We start from the raw sequence: 24,617 nt of genomic DNA on the forward strand, positions 1-24,617 counted from the left end.
CATTCAATAATTAAGCACAAATCATCTATTTTTTGTATGAAAAAGCATAGAAAAATATAACATGATGACATGTCATCACAACACCGAACTTAAACCTTGCTTGTCCCCAAGCAAAAAAAGAATCATGCAATAAAGATTGACAATCCAAGGTAAGAAGAGTAGCAAGTTAATGTTCATGGTAGGCTAATTTCTTATGCATGCTACAATCACAAAAGAAATATAGATGAGTGATGCTTCTATCTAGCTCAATTTATGAAATCTTTTTCTTATAATTCTTCCTTGAAACAAGCTTTTGATTTTCTTATTGGCTTCTCCTTTGGGTGCTTTGCCCCATGAGTTGATAACAAAGCTACAACTCTAAATGCTTTGTTTTCAAGTATTACTACTTGATACATAAGCACCACAAGCATTTGAATTAGAGGACTTCATTAAGCTCATTTGTTTCGTTTCTTAACTCTCTAATCATTGATGCTTAGAGCCTTGAGCTTTGAGAAAGAGTGGATCCGGATGGCCTTAGTTCAATTGGTTTAGTGTGTGGGAACCTTCCAGGGGAGTGCTCGGTTAACTAAGAGAGCACAACACTCCCCCTTGTTTCCTTTGCCTTCCAATCTGCGTGACAAGCTCCTTGGACCAAGCATCAGGGTAGCGCTCGGTTGTCACAAAGAGCGAAGCGCTCCATGGGCCTTGGCCTTGCCAAGTTTGGTGCGTCCCAAGCCTTCCGTGTCACACTCCATAGCGCTCATTTCCTTGGCCACAACAAGGAGGGTAGCGCTCAATGAATGGGGAGAGCGCAGCATCCTTTGTTGTGGAATGAGGCTTCAGGTTCGAGCCTTGGTGGAAGCACTTCAGCACCCATTTTCTTTGTGAAGCAAACAAGGATAGCGCTTCTCTTGAGTGTAAGTCCCTTGGTTTGAATTCTTGCTGAGCCATTTTAGCCTATTTTCCTTGTAAGATGTGTGGTGCTCCTTCCTTGCCCTTCATGAAGCTCCCAAATTCGATTCCTTGTGAGGTCATCTTGGCTGATTTTCCTTCCAAGTAGCGCTCCTCTTGGTTCCATAGGTTCTGGGTTCGAACCTTGTGGCCTCCACTCCTTGATTTTTCACTTTATTTTTTTTTGGGAAGGAGCCCGAAAAGATTAACTGAGTTAACCGAGCGCTATTAATTTTGCCTTGCTTCCTTGGCTTTGTAGAGCGCTGCTTTTCCTTACCCCAGCATGATATAGCGCTCGGTTAGTGAAAAGAGCGCAGCGCTCCTTTCATTCATGTTGCAACGTGACATGCATTTCATGAACTTAATTACTAATGCCAATGTAACGTTCATTTATTTCATTGGCTTTACGAATCAAATATTTCATGCATGCATTCATTGGTTCCTTTAGTAATGCCGTAGCATTCCGTCATTTGGCATTAATGATTCAATGCTTCATGCATGCATTAATTGGCAACGTGAAGCTCATGCATTTCATCCATTAAATGCATGCTTTACTTATTAATTATTCATGCATGCATAAGGCTTTTAATAATTAAATGCATGCATGCTTTTATTTATTAGTTTATGCATGCATAAAAATGCATATGCATCATTACTAATGCCAAGGCTTCATGGTCCTGGGCCACGCTTTTAAAAGCGTGGTCTTAGGTTCCAAAGCGTACCCAAAATTTCTCTTTTCTTCTTTTTAGCTTATTTTGTGTTCTTTTTGTTTTTTTTTCCATTTATTTCTTACAAAATTTATAAAATCAAAAGATCAAGAAAATATACCATTTAAACACAAAATCATTCAATAATTAAGCACAAATCATCTATTTCTTGTATGAAAAAGCATAGAAAAACATGACATGATGACATGTCATCACCCAACACCATAACAACAACAACCATCAAGTCAACCAAAATCATCAAAACAACTACCCTAAATATCAAGCGCCACATCAAAGTCATCAAACCAACCAAGCCTCTTCTTCTTCCACTAACCAAGTTGATGAGTTTAGAGCTATCGTGGAGAAGAATGAAGAGCATAACAAGGCTCAATTTAGTGCCATGCATGCTCAACACGATAGCATGAGTGCTCAATTGGCCAACCTCACCGAGATGATCTCAAGAATGGCTTTACCCTCCTCCAACAACACCAACCAACCTTCAAGCTCTTCTAACCTTCCATCCCAATCCCTTCCAAACCCAAAAGGTGCACTCAATGCCATTACACTACAGTCGGGGACTACATTGGAGGAGATACCTCCTAGGGCCTTGGAAGACATTCATGAGAAAGAAGTGGTTGTTGAAGCTCCACATGAAGAGGAGGAGATGAGCACAAGGCAAGAGGAGGAAAAAGTGAGCCTCAAGGAGCCCAAGAGGAAAGCTACAATGGATGAATCCATTCCTATTCCATTTCCTTCCATGATAAAGAAAGCCAAAAAAGCTCTAGAGTTTGATTTGAACATGCTTCAAGTATTCAAGAAAGTTGAGGTAACCATCCCACTTCTTGATGTCACTCAACAAATTCTGAAGTATGCAAAATTTTTAAAAGACTTGTGCACACACAAGGATAGGATAGGTGAGTCGGAGACATTGTCATTGGGTAGTTCTATTTCTGCATTGATGAAGCCTATTCCTGAAAAGTTTGGTGATCCTAAACCTTGTTTGGTTTATTGTCGTATTGGTGGAGTTTTTTTCATAACTGTATGTGTGATTTAGGAGCTTGCGTGAGCATCATGCCATTCTTAGTGTTTGCAAGGTTGAATTTGGATCCTTTGAAAAGGTCGGCCACAAGGTTTGCCTTAGCCGACAAGAGTGTGATTACTATGATGGGAATAGCCGAAGATGTACTTGTGGCAATCAAGGATTTGGTATTTCCGGTCGACTTCTATATCCTTGAAATGCCACCAACATAGGGTAGAAGTTCCTCCTCCGTTCTACTTGATAGACCCTTCTTGAAGACCTCTAAATTTAAGTTGGATGCCTTTACTGGCATATATTCTTTTGAGGTTGGAGAAAAGACAATCAAGATAAACTTGGAGGAAGCCATGAAACACCCACCCGAAGAGCATTCCGTTCTTCGATGTGATGTGATTGATGAGGTAGTAGCGAAAGTGCAAAGCAAAGATCACAACGAGCTATGCTACCCTATTGTTGAGGAGAAGGATGATCAAGAGGTCAACAAAGGGAAATTGTTGAGAATGAATCACATGAGCTTGGTGAAAAAGAACCCCAATCGGAGGTAAAAAGTGAATTGAAGCTTCTTCCATCTCATTTGAAGTATGTATTCCTTGGGGACTATCAAGAGTTTTCGGTCATTATTTCTAGTGAGCTCTCTAGCCAAGAAGAGGAGAAGCTCCTAGAGGTCCTAAGGAAGCACAAGAAAGCAATCGGTTGGAGCTTGGGTGACATTGTGGGAATTGATCCACATATGTGCATGCATCGTATCTTTTTCCAAGAAGGAGCTCGACCGGTTAGACAACTCCAAAGAAGACTCAACCCAAATATCCTTGATGTGGTGAAAAAGGAAGTCACAAGGCTACTTGAAGTGGGTATCATATACCCAATTTATGACAGTAAGTGGGTGAGTCCAGTCCAAGTTATCCCAAAGAAATCGGGCATCACCGCCGTCAAGAAGGAAGATGGTGAAGTGGTCACCACAAGAGTACAAAATGCTTGGCGAGTGTGCATCGATTATAGGAGGTTGAATGCCGCAACGAGGAAAGACCACTACCCTCTGCCATTCATTGACCAAATGTTGGACCGACTTACGGGTAAATCCCATTATTACTTTCTTGATGGTTTTACTGGATACTTCCAGATTCATATTGCTCCTGAGGATCAGGAAAAGACCACATTTACTTGTCCCTTTGGCACCTTTGCTTACAAAAGGATGCCATTTGGGCTATGTACTGCACCCGCCACTTTTCAGCGGTGCATGACAAGTGTCTTTTCTGATCTTATGAAGAGTTGTTTGGAAGTCTTTATGGATGACTTCAGCGTGCATGGAACTTCATTTGATAGTTGTTTAGAGAACTTGGCCAAGGTCCTAGCTAGGTGTGTTGACACTAACTTTGTTCTAAATTTTGAAAAGTGCCATTTCATGGTAAGACAAGGCATAGTGTTAGGACACGTAGTTTTTGACAAGGGTATTTCTGTGGACCCTGCTAAGGTTAATGTCATTTATCTCTCCCCTCATCTGTGAGGGAGATCCATTCCTTTTTGGGGCATGCAGGATTCTTTAAGCACTTTATCAAGAATTTCAGCAAGATTGCATTGCCATTATCGTGCCTACTCCAAAAGGACGTAGACTTTGAGTTTGATAGTGCTTGTGTGGAAGAATTTAAGGAGTTGAAGAGAGCTCTTACCACAACACCAATTGTGAGGGGCCCTGACTGGACGCAACCGTTCGAGATCATGTGCGATGCGTCAAATCATGCCGTAGGTGCCGCGCTCGCACAGTGCGGTGGTAAGCTCCCTTACATCATTGCTTACTCCTCAAAGGCATTGGATGCGGCACAATCCAACTATACCACTACGGAGAAAGAGGTTTTAGCCATTGTTCATGCATTGGATAAGTTTTGATCTTACTTGCTAGGCTCCAAGATAGTGGTATACATGGATCATGCAGCTTTAAAGTATTTGTTGACAAAGAATGAGTCAAAACCTAGGCTCATACATTGGATCTTGCTCTTGCAAGAATTTGACATTGAGATTAGGTATCAAAGTGGGTCACAAAATCTAGTTGCGGACTATTTAAGCCGCCTTGAAAATCTTAAATATGACCCATTTTCGATTGATGAGTCATTCCCTCTGGATAGTTTGCATGCTGTTTCGGATTGTTTTCCTTGGTTTGCCCCTATGGCGAACTACTTGGTTGCTAAGATTTATCCTCCCATCTTTTCAAAACACCAAAGAGATAAGTTGAGCAATTTCAAATACTATATTTGGGATGACCCTCACTTGTGGAAGAGGGGAGTAGACCAAGTAATTCGTAAATGTGTTCCAGAATCTGAAATCCAACCCATTCTTAAGTCTTGTCACTCGTCTGAGTTTGGTGGCCACTTTGGCTCAAAACGGACGGCTAAAAAGGTTTTGGATTATGGATTCTGGTGGCCAACACTATTTAAGGATGCTAACCAATTTTGTGTGTCATGTCACCAATGTCAGAAGTCGGGAAATGCATCCCAAAGGGATGAAATGCCTCAACAACCGATGTTATTTTGTGAAATTTTTGATGTATGTGGCATAGACTTTATGGGGCCATTTCCTAACTCAAGTGGGTATTTGTATATTTTGTTGGCGGTTGACTACATATCAAAGTGGGTAGAAGCGATACCTACTCACCTTGATGATGCTAATGCTGTGATTTCTTTCATTAGAAATAATATTGTGTGCCGCTATGGGTCGCCACGAGCAATCGTGAGCGACCAAGGTTCCCACTTTTGTAACAGGAAGGTAGAAGCACTACTCAAGCACTATGGGATATCACACAAGGTTTCAACTGCATATCACCCCCAGACAAATGGGCAAGTGGAAGTGTCCAACTGAGAGATTACGCGAATTTTGGAGAAAGTGGTAAATCTATAAAGGAAAGACTAGAGCTCTCGGTTGGGAGATGCACTATGGGCATATAGGACAGCCTATAAGACCCCATTAGGGATAAGTCCCTTTCGGGTTGTTTATGGTAAGGCATGCCACCTTCTGGTGGAAGTTGAGCACAAAGCCTATTAGGTGGTGAAGCAGTGCAATATGGACATCACCAAGGCGGGTGTAGCCCGAAAATTGTAACTGGAGGAGCTTGAATGTCTTAGAATGGAGGCATATGAAAATGCCCGGATTTACACGGAAAAGAATAAGGCTTTCCATGATTACCATATTCGGAAGAAGGATTTTCAAGAAGGTGACGAAGTTCTCCTCTACAACTCAAGGCTCAGATTTATGCCTGGAAAGCTCCGTTCAAGATGCGAAGGTCCCTTCAAAGTGAAGGAGCTAAAGCCCTATGGTGTGGTGGAATTGTTTGATCCTCAAAGTGACGCAACCTTCAAGGTGAATGGCCATAGAGTGAAGAAATACCATGGCTACAAGTCACCCAAGGAAGTGGAAGTACTCCTACTTGAGGATGCACCAAAAAGAGAGGAAGCTTAAGCTAAGGACCGCCCAACTTAAGGACGTAAAACAAATGTGATAGGTGGGAGACACCCCACTACGGTATGATCGTTCTTGTATATACTTTCTTACTTCTAGCCTTAGATTCTTTGTGAATTTTATGATTCTTGATGTTGTTGAGCTTATTTTAATATGTTTTGATATGATAGGTTTTGTTGAATTTATTAGATTGTTGTGGTATTCACTAGGATTTTATCAATCTTGGGAAATTTTGTTGTATTGGTTGTGTTGAGAAAATACCTCTTCTTGAGTATTGAATGATTTTGTGAGTGTTTTCTCAACTTATCTAGCTGATTGAATGCGAAGAATGTGTTAAATTGCATTTTCTTATGTTGTGAAAAAAGGGGGGCAACGACGCGCAAGCGTATTGTGCGTGCGCGCGTCGGCTTGGTTTCACAACTCTTGGTACAAAAACCAGAGAGTTGTGCCCACATTATGTATTTTCTGTGCCAAGCAACCCACGCGTAAGCGTGCTTGACGCCTGCGCGCCCCTTCCTATTTCACTAACCCACGCGCAAGCGCACTGTGCGCGCACATCAGTTGTGCATTCTGCACTCTCTGGTAAAAAAACCCGAGAGTTATGCCAAGTTTGTGCCTATCCTGTGCCTACGACCCACGCGCAAGCATGCTTGGCGCGCCCGCGTCGGTTGCCATATTGAACATGCACGCGTACGCGTGCTCGGCGCGTACGCGTCGCATGTGCTGCACGCCACTAGTGGTACAGAAACCCGAGAGTTAGGCCAACCTTGTGCCAACTCTGTGCCTTAGGCACAAGTCTCCTCACGAGTATGCGCCTATGACTCTTACGCGTCCCTCACTCCTCTACAGATTGACGTGCAAGCGTGCTGTGCACACGGGCGTCGATCGCTCGATGCAGTTTTATACCCTGCACGCCCTTCCTTCTTTCTTTACATCATTTCTTTCTTCCATCTTCTTTCTTCCATTACCTTTCTTCTTCTTCTCCCATCTTCTACTCTTGTCTCCGGCCACTTACCGGCGACCACCACCACCTCTGATGACACTTCATCTTCTTCTTCTCTCTCTCTTTTGCTACCAACACTCCACCTTGCTCTCTTCCCCTCCCAAGGTTCTACTTCTTCCACCTCTCATCTCTTGCTTTCTTTTGATTTCTTGTTCATTTAGTTGCGTGTTCTTTTTGTTGCTCTCTTACTTTCTTTTTGGTTGCATGATTCTATTGCTTAATTGTTGCTTGTTTACTTTTCCTCCTTTCTTATTTTTCCATGGATGTTAAACTTGAGTTTTACTTTACTTTGATTGATCCTTTTGTTATCTTTTGATGTCTTTGTAATCATGCGGTGTTGTGTTGTTGTCGGGGATTTCATTTTAGGGCTAGGTGATTGAGTGTTTCATATTTGCTGATTGCTTGATAATTACACACCAAGTGTTAGAGGAAATGCATGTATGCCATTTTGGTTCATTTTGATCTTATACTCCTAATTTGGTGCTTCCTCCTCATTCACTTGCTCTCTTTTAAGTGCATTGGGCTTACTTTACTTTATGCTTGCCAACTTGATGCTCATATACCATGACTTGCTTTTTATTGTGGATGATTGAGTTCATTCCTCTCATGCTTTATTGAATGCCTTGATCACTCTTGCATCCCATGCTAAGTGTTTTGACCCATGCTTCTATAGTATTTTTGATCACATGTGTAGCTGTCATGTCCTCAAGACACACAATTTCTTTTGGGCACTACTTCCCATTTGCATGTTGCTTTCCATGAGTTGATTCTTTGGGTTTAATGTTTCCCTTTTCCTTCCTTTTTCAGGATGGCCACCAAGAAAGGCTAGGAGAAGGCGCCCAAGAAATCGGCCACAAAGTGGGATCCTTAAAGTCAACCTCCAAGGCACATCCTACACTAGGAGCCAAACCCCTTTCTAAGAAGGCAAAAACATCCGTTCCTATCGATGATAAAGAGAAGAGCAATCCGGCAAGGGAATCCTCAAGGTTCCCCAACTGCTTCTGTGAACTCTTGTTCCCCGCTATGGATTGATGAATGGTACCTCACTGTGGAGGCTAGAGCTTGGGCCCAGATTCTATCTCACTATGTGCTACCTAGCACCCACAAGCTGTCATTCACGATGGATCTCACTCTCCTTATTTGGTGTATTCTCACGGAGAAGCCGGTGAACATCCCGCTTCTCATCCAACAAGCGATGGGTCAAGTTCAGGGCCGGGGTAACCTACCATTTCCAGCATTGGTATCTGATTTAGTTGCTATTGAAGGTGTTCCTTGGAAGTCTATGGACATGAAGGCTACAATTCTGGCTAAGGGCGATGTCGTCCCAAGCGGGAAATACTTATAGCTTCCCAAAGGCACCCCAGGCCTTGACATAGCCCCCCAACCTACTGTTCCTTCCACCTCATCCGCACCACCACAAAGACCCATCCACCAACGAATTGAGGATCTACACAAGAAGATAGATAGATATGAACGGCGGAATCAACACCGATTTGCTTACATAAAGGAGCTTTTGAGTTTTGTTACCCCATCCATAGAGGAGCCCGATATATGCACATCCACCTCAACTCCATTTGGCAGTAGCAATCATAAGAAGGATAGTGGAGATTCTGGTCCCGATCACCCTATGCGCATTGCTAGTAGCACGGAGGACCGTGCTAAATTTTAAGTGTGTGGATCAAATTTCCATGGGGTAATAATCTCTTCCTTTCAACACCCACGAACTTAAATTTTCAACACTCCTTTGTATGGCAAGCTGTATATTGGGGATCGCCGTTGTCAATGGCTACCTCCCGTCGTCTCAGTGAAAATGAACCTCTACCGTTTCTGTACGGTTAATCAACTGTCGGATTTCTCATCTCGGATGCAAAATACTAGGCACAGCTATCGCATGGCTAATCAGCTGTTGGTTCTCGATCGTGTCGGAATAAGATCCAATGATCCTTTTGCGTACTGTCACTGTCCCAGTGAGGGTTCAATGCTTGATTCTATATTCCCTGCTTTCATGAGCTATCTTCTTACAAGTTTACTTGTTTTCATTGTATGATTTGAATTAGTGGAATTTGAATTATTTTTGTCTTGGAGAAATTATTTACTTTTAACCAAGTAGGTAGAAACATCTTTGCATGTAGTTGCATTCATATAGATAGGTTGCATTTCATACATTTTATCATTCCTCTTCACTCTTTTAGTTCTCTTGAGCTTAGCATGAGGACATGCTAATGTTTAAGTGTGGGGAGGTTGATGAACCACTATTTTATGGTTTATATTGTGCTAAATTGAGTGGATTTTAACAATCTTTCGTACACTTATTCATACTAATTGCATGAGTTTATGTTTTCCTTCCTGATTTTGTGCTATGATTAAAAACATGCTTCTTTGGCTTTTATTTTATTTTATTTGAATCCTCTCTTATTATCATTCGATGCCTTGATATGTGTGTTAAGCAATTTTAGGTATTACAGGGCAAGAATGGCTCAGAGGATGGAAAGGAAGCATGCAAAAGTGGAAGAAATACAAGAAGTTGAAGAAATTGCAAAGCTGTTAGCCTGACCCTCTCACACTAAAACGACTATAACTTGAGCTACAAAGGTCCAAATGAGATGTTCCAGTTGCGTTGGAAAGCTAACATCCATGGCTTCGCAACGATATATAATTTGCTATAGCTGCCTCAAAGTTAGGTGACGCGAACGCGTGGATGACGCCTCCGCGTCACTCTGCCGTGACCTGTACGAACCAGATTTCATAATCAGCGATTTCTGGGCTGTTTCTGACCCAATTCTCGACCCAGAAAACACAGATTAGAGGCTGGGAGTGGAGCAAAATCAATCATTCATTTATTACTCACAATTTTAGGTTTTAGATGTAGTTTTAGAGAGAGGGATTCTCTCCTCTCTCTTAGGATTTAGGATTAGGATTTCTATTACGATTAGGATTGTTTCTTCATACCAAATTTAATAATTTATGTTTCTCTTCTATTTTTGTTTACTCTGAAGCTTTTATTTGTGTTTGATTTATGTTGCCCAATTGGCTTATGAATATTGTCCATGTTAGAATTGACATCTTCATTTGAGGTATTCCAGATATTTATGATTTCAATTTAGCTTTTTATATTCTTGGCTTTAATTGATTAATTGGTAACTCTTGAGTTGTCAAACTCATTGTCGACTGAAAATTGGAATTCTTCAAGAATTAACTCGAGTTCCAATAACTCTAGCCTTTTCCAAGGAAAGACTAGGACCTGAGAAACCAAACTTATTCCATCCACTTGACTTACCTTCATAGTTAGAGGTTAACTTAGTGGGAGAAAAATCCAATTCTCATCACAATTGATAAGGATAACTGGGATAGGACTTCCAGTTTTCATACATTGCCAAGAATTTTATTAGTTATTAATTTATTAATTCTTGCAATCTATTTCTCTTGCTTAAAACCTTTTTCAAACCCAAAAACTGTTTTTCCATAACCAATAATAAATCATACTTCCCTACAATTCCTTGAGAAGACGACCCGAGATTTGAATACTTCGGTTTATAAATTTATTGAGTTTTGTTACTTGTGACAACCAAAACGTTTGTACGAAGGGATTTTCTGTTGGTTTAGAATCTATACTCAAAATGCGACTATATTTTTACAAAATTCTTTACTAGCGAAAATTCCAACGTCACAATCATAATGAGGATAGTGGAGATTCTGGTCCCGATCACCCTTTGCGCATTGCTAGTAGCACGGAGGACCGTGCTAAATTTTAAGTGTGTGGAGGTCGTTTGACCGATCTCTGTGGGGTAATAATCTCTTCCTTTCCACACCCACAGACTGAAATTTTCTTTTGTTTGATTAGTTAACTAGTACACGAAATCATGATACACAACTTCGTGCAGCTGAACAGCAAGTGCACTGGGTCATCCAAGTAATACCTTACGTGAGTAAGGGTTGATCCCACGGAGATTGTCGGCTTAAAGCAAGCTATGGTCATCTTGTAAATCTCAGTCAGGCGGATTCAAATGGTTATGGAGTTTTGATAATTAAAAGATAGATGAACATAAAATAAAGATAGAGATACTTATGTAATTCATTGGTGGGAATTTCAGATAAGCGTATGGAGATGTGTTATTCCTTCTGAATCTCTGCTTTCCTACTGCCTTCATTCAATCATTCATACTCCTTTCTATGGTAAGCTATATGTTGGGGATCACCATTGTTAATGGCTACCTCCCATCGTCTCAGTGAAAATGGTCCTCTACGGTTTCTGTACGGTTAATCAACTGTCAGATTTTTCGTCTCGGATGAAAAATACCAGGCACAGTTGCCGCATGGCTAATCAGCTGTCGGTTCTCGATCGTGTCGGAATAAGATCCAATGATCCTTTTGTGCACTGTCACTGCACCCCACAGTCACGAGTTTGAAACTCGTCAAAGTCATCCCTTCCTATATCCTACTTGAAATACCACAGACAAGGTTTAGACTTTCCGGACTTCAGGAATGCTGCCAATTATTTCTAGCCTATACCACGAAGGTTCTAATCTCAAATTCAGATGCCCCATTATCAGAGGGGAAATGATGTGAATCGTTGATTAGAGTCCCAAGAGATTTGCATTCAAGCTTGTTTTCATGTAGAACGGAAGTGTTTGTCAGGCACGCGTTCATAAGTGAGAATGGTGATGAGTGTCACTTGATCATCACATTCATCATGTTCTTGTGTGCGAATGATATCTTGGAATAAGAATAAGCTTGAATTGAATAGAAGAACAATAGTACTTTGCATTAATACTCGAGGAACAGCAGAGCTCCACACCTTAATCTTTGAGGAGTAGAAACTCCATCGTTGAAAATACATAAGCGATAATGGTGTTCATTGGTTTCGGCCCCAGAGAGAGAACAAGAATAACCAAGACCTAGGTCTAAGGACTAAACATCCAAAGATTCCCAATACAATAGTAAAAAGTCCTATTTATACTAAACTAGTTACTATGATTACAGAAATAAGTAAATGATGCAGAAATCCACTTCTGGGCCCACTTGGTGTGTGCTTCGGCTGAGCATTGAAGCTTTCGTGTGTAGAGACTTTTTTTGCAGTTAAATGCCAGCTTTTATGCCAGTTTGGGCGTTTAACTCCAGCTTTTATCCTGTTTCTGGCGTTTAATGCCAGAATAGGGCAGGAAATTGGCGCTTAAACGCGAATTTGCGTCGTCAAAAATCAGGCAATGTATGGACTATTATACATTGCTGAAAAGCCCAGGATGTCTACTTTCCAACGCAATTGAGAGAGCGCCAATTAGGCTTTTGTAACTCCAGAAAATCCATTTTTAGTGCAGGGAAGTCAGAATCCAACAGCATCTGCAGTCCTTTTTCAGCCTCTGAATCAGATTTTTGCTCAGGTCCCTCAATTTCAGCCAGAAAATACCTGAAATCACAGAAAAACACAAAAACTCATATTAAAGTCCAGAAATATGAATTTTGCTTAAAAACTAATAAAAATATACTAAAAAGTAGATAGATCCTGCTAAAAACTACCTAAAAACAATGCCAAAAAGTGTATAAATTATCCGCTCATCACAACACCAAACTTAAATTGTTGCTTGTCCCCAAGTAACTGAAAACAAAATAGGATAAAAAGAAGAGAATATACAATGAATCTCACAATATAAATGAAGCTTAGTCCTAATTAGATGAGCAGGGCTAGTAACTTTTTGCTTCTGAACAGTTTTGGCATCTCACTTTTTCCTTTGAAATTCAGAATGATTGGCATCTATAGGAACTCAGAATTTTTGATAGTGTTATTGATTCTCCTAGTTCACTATGTTGATTCTTGAACACAGCTACTTTATGAGACTTGGCCATGACCCTAAGCACTTTGTTTTCCAGTATTACCACCAGATACATAAATGCCACAGACACATAACTTGGTGAACCTTTTCAGATTATGACTTAGCTTTGCTAAAGTCCCCAATTAGAGGTGTGATGACAGGTCATCATATACCCATTTTTCAAGCTAATTTCACTTGTTTTATTAGTCTTTATGCACTTTCTTGCATCCTAAGTAAGTGATTTGGAATGAAAATGCATAACTTCTTTAAATCAAGCAACTACCATTAAATTGATGCTAAATCATGAGGTTTGAGTAAGAATTAATTGATTTTTAATGAATTATAAACCTTATGAATTTAGAGATACTTTGAGTAGTTGTTTTGGTTTCTTGTAGGTGAAGAAGGGAAGCAAAGAAGAAAAACGTGGCTTAAGAAGTGTGGCCAAGAGATGAGAAGTGTGGCGCATGGAAGGGAGGAAGCTACACTACCCTCCAGGAGAGCACACTGCCCTCCAGGAGAGCAACATAATGAGCCAAACTTTGAAAAGCAACACTGCCCTGCCCACTAACAAGGGCAGAGCACAATTTGATGCCAAGGACCAAAGGGAGCAAAAACTCTGCCCTGCCCTCCTCAAGAGCAATATCGGGCTTCACCCAAGAACAATTCAAAAGAAATTGCTTCATAATGCTTCCTATGGGTTTCGAACCTAAGGACAAAGAGGAAAGGAGTAGCGCTCAAGCACAATAAAATCAAGCAAAAATTGGCTTGATTTCATTCTCCCAGGATCGAACACGGCACCATGAGGAAGCAAGGAATTAAGCATTACTTTGGTGCCAAGAAAACCAAAGAAAAAGAAGCAGCGTGTGCCTCCACCAAGTTTCGAACTTAGAACCTCACCATTAGCAACATTGCCCTGCCCTCCACAAGGGCAGGGCAGCATTTTTGTGGTGCATGGCCAGCGCACAAGACTGGGCGCACCAAGGGAGTCTCGGCCAGCAGCAGCGCGCACGGGCAGCAAGCTTGGCGCACCATGAAAACTCTGCCTTGCCCTCCACAAGGGCAGGGCAGCATCCTGCAGCATGACACACACCAAGCACGCACCATTTCCTGCTCTGCCCTCCACAAGGGCAGGGCAGCCTCCTGGAAGCCACTTTCTCATGGGCTAAAAATTGGATTAAAAATCCAATTTAATTCATTTCTTCACCAAATCAAAAGCCCATCCAAATTCCAAAATCTAAGAATAGAAAGTGTATAAATAGGAGATAGTTTGATGTAATTAGGAGCTTCCTTTTACTTTTGACTTTTGAACCTTTCTTTTGATTTTTAATTTTGAGACTTCATTGAGAGCTAGGAACTGAGATTTGAGAGAATTGGGGAGGAGAATTGATCTCTCTTCTTCCTCGTTCTTGCTTGAGCACTTTTTACTTTTCTTGTTTGAGTCTTGGGTGTGAAGAATTGAGGAATTTCTGTCTCAATCTCCATTCAAGATCTCTTTAATTTCCTTGCTGCATAATTGAGTTCAATTACATTTTCTTTGCTGCTTCTTCTTTAATTTCTTGTTAATTGCTTTGTGAACTTGGATCTGGAAAGGCAATTGAGATCTAGACTTTGCTATCTAGTCTCTGGAGCCCTGAGATCTCATTTTCCTTTTGGTTCTTCTGTGAACCCCTATTGCAATTTAATTTCCCTTGCTGTTTGAATTCTAGTTACTTCCAAATCATCTCTTGCTTTGGTAATTGCTGCAATTTAATTTCCCTTGCTTAAATTCTGAATTCCCAGTCCTCAACTCCCTTTTTCCATTCAAGCAATTTATATTTCTTGCACTTTAAGTTACTGCAATTTACATTTCTTGCACTTTAAGTTTCAGTCATTTAATTTCTTGTTCTTTAAGATTCAGCTCTTTTACTTACAGTTCTTTTTAAATTTCTGCAATTCATCCCTCTCCCTTTACATTTCCTGCTATTTACTTACTGTTGGATACAAAATCACTCAACCAATACTTGATTTGCTTGACTAAATCAACCACTAAACTAAAATTGCTCAATCCTTCAATCCCTGTGGGATCGACCTCACTCCCGTGAGTTTTATTACTTGATGCGACCCCGTACACTTGCCGGTGAGTTTTGTGTTGGATCGTTTTCCACACATCAAGGTGTCCAGAGTTCTTAAGCACGCTCTTTTTGCTTTGGATCATGACTTTAACCACTCAGACTCAAGCTTTTCACTTGGACCTACATGCCACAAGCACATGGTTAGGGACAACTTGATTTAGCCACTTAGGCCATGATTTTATTCCTTTAGGCCATCCTATTCATTAATGCTCAAAGCCTTGGATCCTTTTTACCCTTACCTTTTTATTTAAGGGCTATTGGCTTTTTTCTGCTTGCTTTTTCTTTTTCTTTCTTTCTCTCTTATTTTTTTTTCGCTACTTTTTTTTCACTGCTTTTTCTTGCTTCAAAAATCAATTTCATGATTTTTTAGATTATCAATAACATTTCTCTTTGTTCATCATTCTTTTAAGAGCCAACAATTTTAACATTCATAAACTTCACTATAAAAAATATGCACTGTTCAAGCATTCATTTTGAAAACAAAAAGTATTGCCACCACATCAAAATAATTAAACTGATTTCAAGATAAAATTTGAAATCCAAGTACTTCTTGTTGTTTTGTAATTAGGCACATTTTTCATTTAAGAGAGGTGAAGGATTCATGGAATTATTCATAGCTTTAAAGCATAGACACTAGACACTAATGATCATGTAGTAAAGACACAAAACATAGTAAAACATAAAGCTCAAAGCCGAAAACAGAACGATAAATAGATAAGGAGATTAAGGAACGGGTCCACCTTAGTGAGGGTGGCGTCTTCTTCCTCTTGAAGAACCAATGGTGCTCTTGAGCTCCTCTATGTCTCTTCCTTGCCTTTGTTGCTCCTCCCTCATGGCTCTTTGATCTTCTCTAATTTCATGTAGAATGATGGAGTACTCATGGTGCTCCATCCTTAGTTGGTCCATGTTGTAACTCAAGCCTTCCAAAGAGGTGTTGAGTTGCTACCAATAGTTGTGTGGAGGAAAGTGCATCCCTTAAGGCATCTCAGGGATTTCATGAGGATTTTTCTCGTGCTCTTGTTGAGGTCCATGAGTGGGCTCTCTTATTTACTCCATCCTCTTTTTAGTGATGGGCTTGTCTTCTTCAATGAGGATGTCTACCTCTGTGACAATTCCAGCTAAATTGTATAGGTGACAGGTGAGATGAGGGAAGGCTAACCTTGCCAAAGTGGAGGACTTGTCAGCCACCTTGCAGAGTTCTAGAGGTATGATCTCATGAACTTTCATTTCCTCCCCAATCATGATACTATGGATCATGATGGCCCGATCCACAGTTACTTTAGATCGGTTGCTAGTAGGAATGATAGAGCGTTGGATGAACTCCAACCATCCTCTAGCCACAGGCTTAAGGTCCGGTCTTCTCAATTGAACCGGCATGCTGATGAGCGGATAATTTGTACGCTTTTTGGCATTGTTTTTAGTATGTTTTTAGTATTTTTTGTTAGTTTTTGTTATATTTTTATTAGTTTTTAGTTAAAATTCACTTTTCTGGACTTTACTATGAGTTTGTGTGTTTTTCTGTGATTTCAGGTATTTTCTGGCTGAAATTGAGGGACTTGAGCAAAAATCTGATTCAGAGACCAAAAAGGACTGCAGATGCTATTGGATTCTGACCTCCCTGCACTCGAAGTAGATTTTATGGAGCTACAGAAGCCCAATTGGCGCGCTCTCAACGGCGTTGGAACGTAGACATCCTGGGCTTTCCAGCAATATATAATAGTCCATACTTTGCCTAAGATTTGATGGCCCAAACCGGCGTTCCAAATCAGCTCAAGAATTCCCAGCGTTAAACGCTGGAACTGGCGCAAGAATGGGAGTTAAACGCCCAAACTGGCACAAAAGCTGGCGTTTAACTCCAAGAAGAGTCTCTACACGAAAATGCTTCAATGCTCAGCCCAAGCACACACCAAGTGGGCTCGGAAGTGGATTTTTATGTCATTTACTCATCTTTGTAAACCTTAGGCTACCAGTTCTCTATAAGTAGGACCTTTTACTATTGTATTTTCATCTTGGTAGCTATCTTTACTCTTATGCTATCTTAGATCATTGGGAGGCTGGCCATTCGGCCATGCCTAGACCTTGTTCTTATGTATTTTCAACGGTGGAGTTTCTACACACCATAGATTAAGGTGTGGAGCTCTGTTGTACCTCGAGTATTAATGCAATTACTATTGTTCTTCTGTTCAATTCAGCCTATTCTTGTTCTAAGATATTCATTTGCACCCAAGAACATGATGAATGTGATGATTATGTGACATTGATCATCATTCTCACTTATGAACGAGTGCCTGACAACCACTTCTGTTCTACAAGCAAACAAGGCTTGAATGTTTATCTCTTGGATCCCTTAATCGGAATCTTCGTGGTATAAGCTAGAATTGATGGCGGCATTCAAGAGAATCCGGAAGGTCTAAACCTTGTCTGTGGTATTCTGAGTAGGATTCAATGATTGAATGACAGTGACGAGCTTCAAACTCCTGAAGGCTGGGCGTTAGTGATAGATGCAAAAGAATCACTGGATTCTATTCCAACCTGATTGAGAACCGACAGATGATTAGCCGTGCTGTGACAGGGTGCGTTGAACATTTTCACTGAGAGGATGGGAGGTAGCCACTGACAACGGTGAAACCCTACATACAGCTTGCCATGGAAAGGAGTAAGAAGGATTGGATGAAGACAGTAGGAAAGCAGAGAGACGGAAGGGACAAAGCATCTCCATACGCTTATCTAAAATTCTCACCAATGAATTACATAAGTATCTCTATCTTTATCTTTATGTTTTATTCATCATCCATAACCATTTGAGTTTGCCTGACTAAGAGTTACAAGATAACCATAGCTTGCTTCATACCAACAATCTCTGTGGGATCGACCCTTACTCGCGTAAGGTTTATTACTTGGACGACCTAGTACACTTGCTGGTTAGCTGTGCGAAGTTGTGATAAAGAGTTGAGATTACAATTGTGCGTACCATGTTGATGGCGCCATTGATGATCACAATTTCGTTTAACGCCAGAAAGGGGCACCAGACTGGCGTTAAACGCCAGTAAAGGGCAAGAAGTTGGCATTAAACGCCAGAAATGGGCACCAGCCCGGCGTTTAACGCCAGAATTGGCACAGAGAGCATTTTTGCTCGCCACTTGGTGCAGGGATGACTTTTCCTTGACACCTCAGGATCTGTGGACCCCACAGGATCCCCACCTATCCCACCACCCTCTCTTTTCTTCTTCACCCATTCACCAATCACCTCAACACCTCTTCCCCAAAAACCCCTCACCTATCAAATCCCATCTTTCTCTTCACCACTCACATCCATCCTTCATAAAACCCTACCTACCTCACCATTCAAATTCAAACCACTTTCCCTCCCAAACCCACCCTTCCATAACCGAACCATACCCTTCTCTCCACCCCTATATAAACCCATCTACACTCCTTCATTTTTACACAACCTAAACACTACTTCTCCCCTTTTGGCCGAACCACAAAGCCATCTCCATCTCCTCTATTTCTTCTTCTTCTACTCTCTTCTTTCTTCTTTTGCTCGAAAGACGAGCAAATCTTTTAAGTTTGGTGTGGTAAAAGTATTGCTTTTTGTTTTTCCATAACCATTTATGGCATCCAAGGCGGGAGAAACCTCTAGAAAGAGGAAAGGGAAGGCAAAAGCTTCCACCTCCGAGTCATGGGAGATGGAGAGATTCTTCTCAAGGGTGCATCAAGACCACTTCCATGAAGTTGTGGCCTTGAAGAAGGTGATCCCCGAGGTCCCTTTTTCACTCAAAAAGAGTGAATATCCGGAGATCCGACATGAGATCCGAAGAAGAGGTTGGGAAGTTCTTACCAACCCCATTCAACAAGTCGGAATCTTAATGGTTCAAGAGTTCTATGCCAATGCATGGATCACCAAGAACCATGATCAAAGTGTGAACCCGGACCCAAAGAATTGGCTTACAATGGTTCGGGGGAAATACTTGGATTTTAGTCCGGAAAATATAAGGTTGGCATTCAACTTGCCCATGATGCAAGGAGATGAACACGCTTACACTAGAAGGGTCAACTTTAATCAAAGGTTGGACCAAGTACTCACAGTCATTTGTGAAGAGGGCGCTCAATGGAAGAGAGATTCAAGAGGAAAGCCGGTTCAATTGAGAAGGCATGATCTCAAGCCCGTAGCTAGGGGATGGTTGGAGTTTATCCAACGCTCAATCATTCCCACTAGCAACCGGTCCGAAGTTACTATAGACCGGGCTATCATGATTCATAGCATCATGATTGGAGAAGAAATAGAAGTTTATGAGGTTATAGCCCAAGAACTTTATAAGGTGGCGGACAAGTCCTCTACCTTGGCAAGGTTAGCCTTTCCTCATCTCATTTGTCACCTTTGTTATTCAGTTGGAGTTGACATAGAGGGAGACACCCTCATTGATGAGGACAAGCCCATCACTAAGAAAAGGATGAAGCAAACAAGAGACCCCACTCATCATGAAATCCCTGAGATGCCTCAAGGAATGCACCTTTCCTCCACAAAACTATTGGGAGCAAAACAATACCTCCCTAGGAGAATTAAATTCCAACATGGGACAACTAAGGGTGGAGCACCAAGAACATTCCATCCTCCTCCATGAAATTAGAGAAGATCAAAGAATCATGAGAGAGGAGCAACAAAGGCAAGGAAGAGACATTGAGGAGCTCAAGCACTCCATAAGATCTTCAAGAGGAAGAACAAGCCGCCATCACTAAGGTGGACCCGTTCTTTAATCTCCTTGTTCTTTATTAGTCTGTTTTTCGAAAAAATCATGCTTATGTTTATCTATGGTTGTGTTTTGTGATCATTAGTGTCTTAGTGTCTATGCCTTAAAGTTATGAATGTCCTATGAATCCATCACTTTTCTTAAATGAAAAATGTTCTTAATTGAAAAAGAGAAGAATTGCATGAATTTTAAATTTCATAACAGATTAATTATTTTGATGTGGTGGCAATACTTTTGTTTTCTGAATGTATGCTTAAACAGTGTATATGTCTTTTGAATTTGTTGTTCATGAATGTTGGCTCTTGAAAGAATGATGAAAAAGGAGACATGTTACTGAGGATCTGAAAAATCATAAAAATGATTCTTGAAGCAAGAAAAAGCAGTGAATACAAAAAAAAATTCGAAAAAAAAGAAGAGAAAGAGAAAAAAAAAGAAGAAAAAAAAGAAGAGAGAGAAAAAGAAAGAAATAAAGTTGTGATCCAAAGCAAAAAGAGTGTGCTTAAGAACCCTGGACACCTCTAATTGGGGACTCTAGCAAAGCTGAGTCACAATCTGAAAAGGTTCACCCAGTTATGTGTCTGTGGCATGTATGTATCTGGTGGTAATACTGGAAGATAGAGTGCTTTGGGCCACGGCCAAGACTCATAAAGTAGCTGTGTTCAAGAATCATCATACTTAACTAGGAGAATCAATAACACTATCTGGATTCTGAGTTCCTATGGAAGCCAATCATTCTGAAGTTAAAGGATAGAGTGAGATGCCAAAACTATTCAGAGGCAAAAAGCTAAAGCTCCGCTCATCTAATTAATACTGATCCTCATAGATGTTTTTGGAGTTCATTGCATATTATCTTCTTTTTATCTTATTTGATTTTCAGTTGCTTGGGGACAAGCAACAATTTAAGATTGGTGTTGTGATGAGCGGATAATTTGTATGCTTTTTGGCATTGTTTTTAGTATGTTTTTAGTATGTTTTAGTTAGTTTTTGTTATATTTTTATTAGTTTTTAGTTAAAATTCACTTTTCTGGACTTTACTATGAGTTTGTGTGTTTTTCTGTGATTTCAGGTATTTTCTGGCTGAAATTGAGGGACTTGAGCAAAAATCTGATTCAGAGACCAAAAAGGACTGCAGATGCTGTTGGATTCTGATCTCCCTGCACTCGAAGTGGATTTTCTGGAGCTACAGAAACCCAATTGGCGCGCTCTCAACGGCGTTGGAAAGTAGACATCTTGGGCTTTCCAGCAATATATAATAGTCCATTCTTTGCCCAAGATTTGATGGCCCAAACCGGCGTTCCAAATCAACTCATGAATTTCCAGCGTTAAACGCCGGAACTGGCACAAGAATGGGAGTTAAACGCCCAAACTGGCACAAAAGCTGGCTTTTAACTCCAAGAAGAGTCTCTACACGAAAATGCTTCAATGCTCAGCCCAAGCACACACCAAGTGGGCCCGGAAGTGGATTTTTATGTTATTTACTCATCTTTGTAAACCTTAGGCTACCAGTTCTCTATAAGTAGGACCTTTTACTATTGTATTTTCATCTTGGTAGCTATCTTTACTCTTATGCTATCTTAGATCATTGGGAGGCTGGCCATTCGGCCATGCCTAGACCTTTTTCTTATGTATTTTCAACGGTGGAGTTTCTACACACCATAGATTAAGGTGTGGAGCTCTGCTGTACCTCGAGTATTAATGCAATTACTATTGTTCTTCTGTTCAATTCAGCCTATTCTTGTTCTAAGATATTCATTTGCACCCAAGAACATGATGAATGTGATGATTATGTGACACTCATCATCATTCTCACTTATGAACGAGTGCCTGACAACCACTTCTGTTCTACAAGCAAACAAGGCTTGAATGTTTATCTCTTGGATCCCTTAATCGGAATCTTCGTGGTATAAGCTAGAATTGATGGCGGCATTCAAGAGAATCCGGAAGGTCTAAACCTTGTCTGTGGTATTCTGAGTAGGATTCAATGATTGAATGACAGTGACGAGCTTCAAACTCCTGAAGGCTGGGCGTTAGTGATAGATGCAAAAGAATCACTGGATTCTATTCCAACCTGATTGAGAACCGACAGATGATTAGCCGTGCTGTGACAGGGTGCGTTGAACATTTTCACTGAGAGGATGGGAGGTAGCCACTGACAACGGTGAAACCCTACATACAGCTTGCCATGGAAAGGAGTAAGAAGGATTGGATGAAGACAGTAGGAAAGCAGAGAGACGGAAGGGACAAAGCATCTCCATACGCTTATCTGAAATTCTCACCAATGAATTACATAAGTATCTCTATCTTTATCTTTATGTTTTATTCATCATCTATAACCATTTGAGTTTGCCTGACTAAGAGTTACAAGATAACCATAGCTTGCTTCATACCAACAATCTCTGTGGGATCGACCCTTACTCGCGTAAGGTTTATTACTTGGACGACCCAGTACACTTGCTGGTTAGTTGTGCGAAGTTGTGATAAAGAGTTGAGATTACAATTGTGCGTACCATGTTGATGGCGCCATTGATGATCACAATTTCGTGCACCACTTGCCTCTTGAGTCTCTTTTCTATTGAGCTCCTTCCTCACATATGTCCATGAGGACTTGATCCAACCTTTGATCAAGGTTGACCCTTCTAGTGTAGGGCGTGTGTTTTCTTGCATCATTGGCAAGTTGAACGCCAACCTTACATTTTTCGGAATGAAATCTAAGTATTTCCCTCGAACCATTGTAAGCCAATTCTTTGGATTCGGGTTCATACTTTGATCATGGTTCCTAGTGATCCATGCGTTTGCATAGAACTCTTGAACCATTAAGATTCTGACTTGTTGAATAGGGTTGATTAGAACTTCCCAACCTCTTCTTCGAATCTCATGTCAGATCTCTGGATACTCATTCCTTTTGAGCATGAAAGGGACCTTAGGGATCACCTTCTTCTTGGCTACAACTTCATAGAAGTGGTCTTGATGGGCTTTTGAGATGAATCTTTTCATCTCCCATGACTCGGAGGTGAAAGCTTTTGCCTTCCCTTTCCTCTTTCTAGAGGTTTCTCTGGCCTTAGGTGCCATAAATGGTTATGGAAAAATAAAAAGCAATGCTTTTACTACACCAAACTTAAAAGGTTTGCTCGTCCTCGAGCAAAAGAAGAAAGAAAGAAGGGGAAGAAGAAGAAAATCGATGAGATGGAGGGTGGTATGTGGTTCGGCCAAGGGGTAGAAGTAGTGTTTATGATGTGTGAAATTGAAGAAGGGATGAGGGGTTTATATAGGAGTGGTGGGAAGAGGTAGGTTCGTGTATTTGGGGTTGGGTTTGGGAGGGAAAAGTGTTTGAATTAGAAAAGTGAGGTAGGTGGGGTTTTTGGGGAAGAGGGATGGAGGTGATTGGTGAAGAGAATATAGGGAAGAGTATAGGATTTGATAGGTGAGTGGTGTTTTTGGTAGAGTGTTATAGAGATTTGTGAGGGGGAGAGAGAGAGAGAGATGGGGTAGGTGGGGATCCTATGGGGTCTACAGATCTTGAGGTGTCAAGAATTTCTCATCTCTGCACTATTTAGGCGTGCAAAATGCCCTTAGAATGCAATTCTGGCGTTTAACGCCAGACTGCTGCCTGTTTCTGGCATTAAACGCCAGCTTTTATACCTTTCCTAGCATTTAACGCCAACTTGGTGCCCTGTTCTGGCGTTAAACGCCAGTCTGATGCCTATTTCTGGCGTTAAACGCCCAGAATGGTGCCAAACTGGGCGTTTAATGCCCATCCTGCTACCCTTACTGGCGTTTATATGCTAGTAAGTTCTTCCTCTAGGGTGTGCTATTTTTGAATTTGTTGTGATTATTGCAGTTGTTTTTGTGACTCCACATGATCATCAACCTACAGAAAATATAAAATAATAATTGAAAATGGAAATTTAACATAGATAAATAAAAATTGGGTTGCCTCCCAATAAGCGCTTCTTTAATGTCAATAGCTTGACAGTGGGCTTTCATGGAGCCTCAAAGATAATCAGAGCATGGTTGTGGCCTCTCAACACCAAACTTAGAGTTTGGTTGTGGCCTCCCAACACCAAACATAGAGTTTGAATGTGGGAGCTTTGTTTGACTTTGTATTGAGAGAAGCTTTTCATACTTCTTCTCCATGTGTACAGAAGGAGAACCTTGAGTCTTGAATACAAGGTAGTCCTCATTTGATTGAAAGACTAACTCTCCTCTGTCAACATGAATCACAACTTTTGTTGTGGCTAGGAAAGGTCTGCCAAGGATGATGGATTCATCCTCATCCTTCCCAGTGTCTAGGATTATGAAATCAGCAGGGATGTAAAGGCCTTCAACCTTCACTAACACATCTTCTACTAGTCTATAAGCCTATTTTATTGATTTGTCTGCCATCTCTAGTGAGATTCTTGCAGCTTGTACCTCAAAGATTCCAAGTTTCTCCATTACAGAGAGTGGCATGAGGTTAATACCTGACCCTAGGTCACACAGAGCCTTCTCAAAGATCATGGTACCTATGGTACAGGGTATTAAGAATTTACCAGGATCCTATTTCTTTTGAGGTAAAGTTTGCTAAATCCAGGTATTCAATTCATTAATGAGCAATGGAAGTTCATCCTTCCAAGTCTCATTACCAAATAGCTTGGCGTTCAGCTTCATGATTGCTCCTAAATACTGGGCAACTTGCCCTTCAGTATTGTCTTCATCTTCTTCAGAAGATGAATAGTCATCAAACCTCATAAATGGTAAAAGAAAGTTCAATGGAACCTCTATGGTCTCTGTGTGAGCCTCAAATTCCTGTGATTCCTCATTGGGGTACTCCTTAATGGCCAGTCGA

This window comes from Arachis hypogaea, chromosome 3, assembly GCF_003086295.3.
Source record: "Arachis hypogaea cultivar Tifrunner chromosome 3, arahy.Tifrunner.gnm2.J5K5, whole genome shotgun sequence".
NCBI lineage: Eukaryota > Viridiplantae > Streptophyta > Magnoliopsida > Fabales > Fabaceae > Arachis > Arachis hypogaea.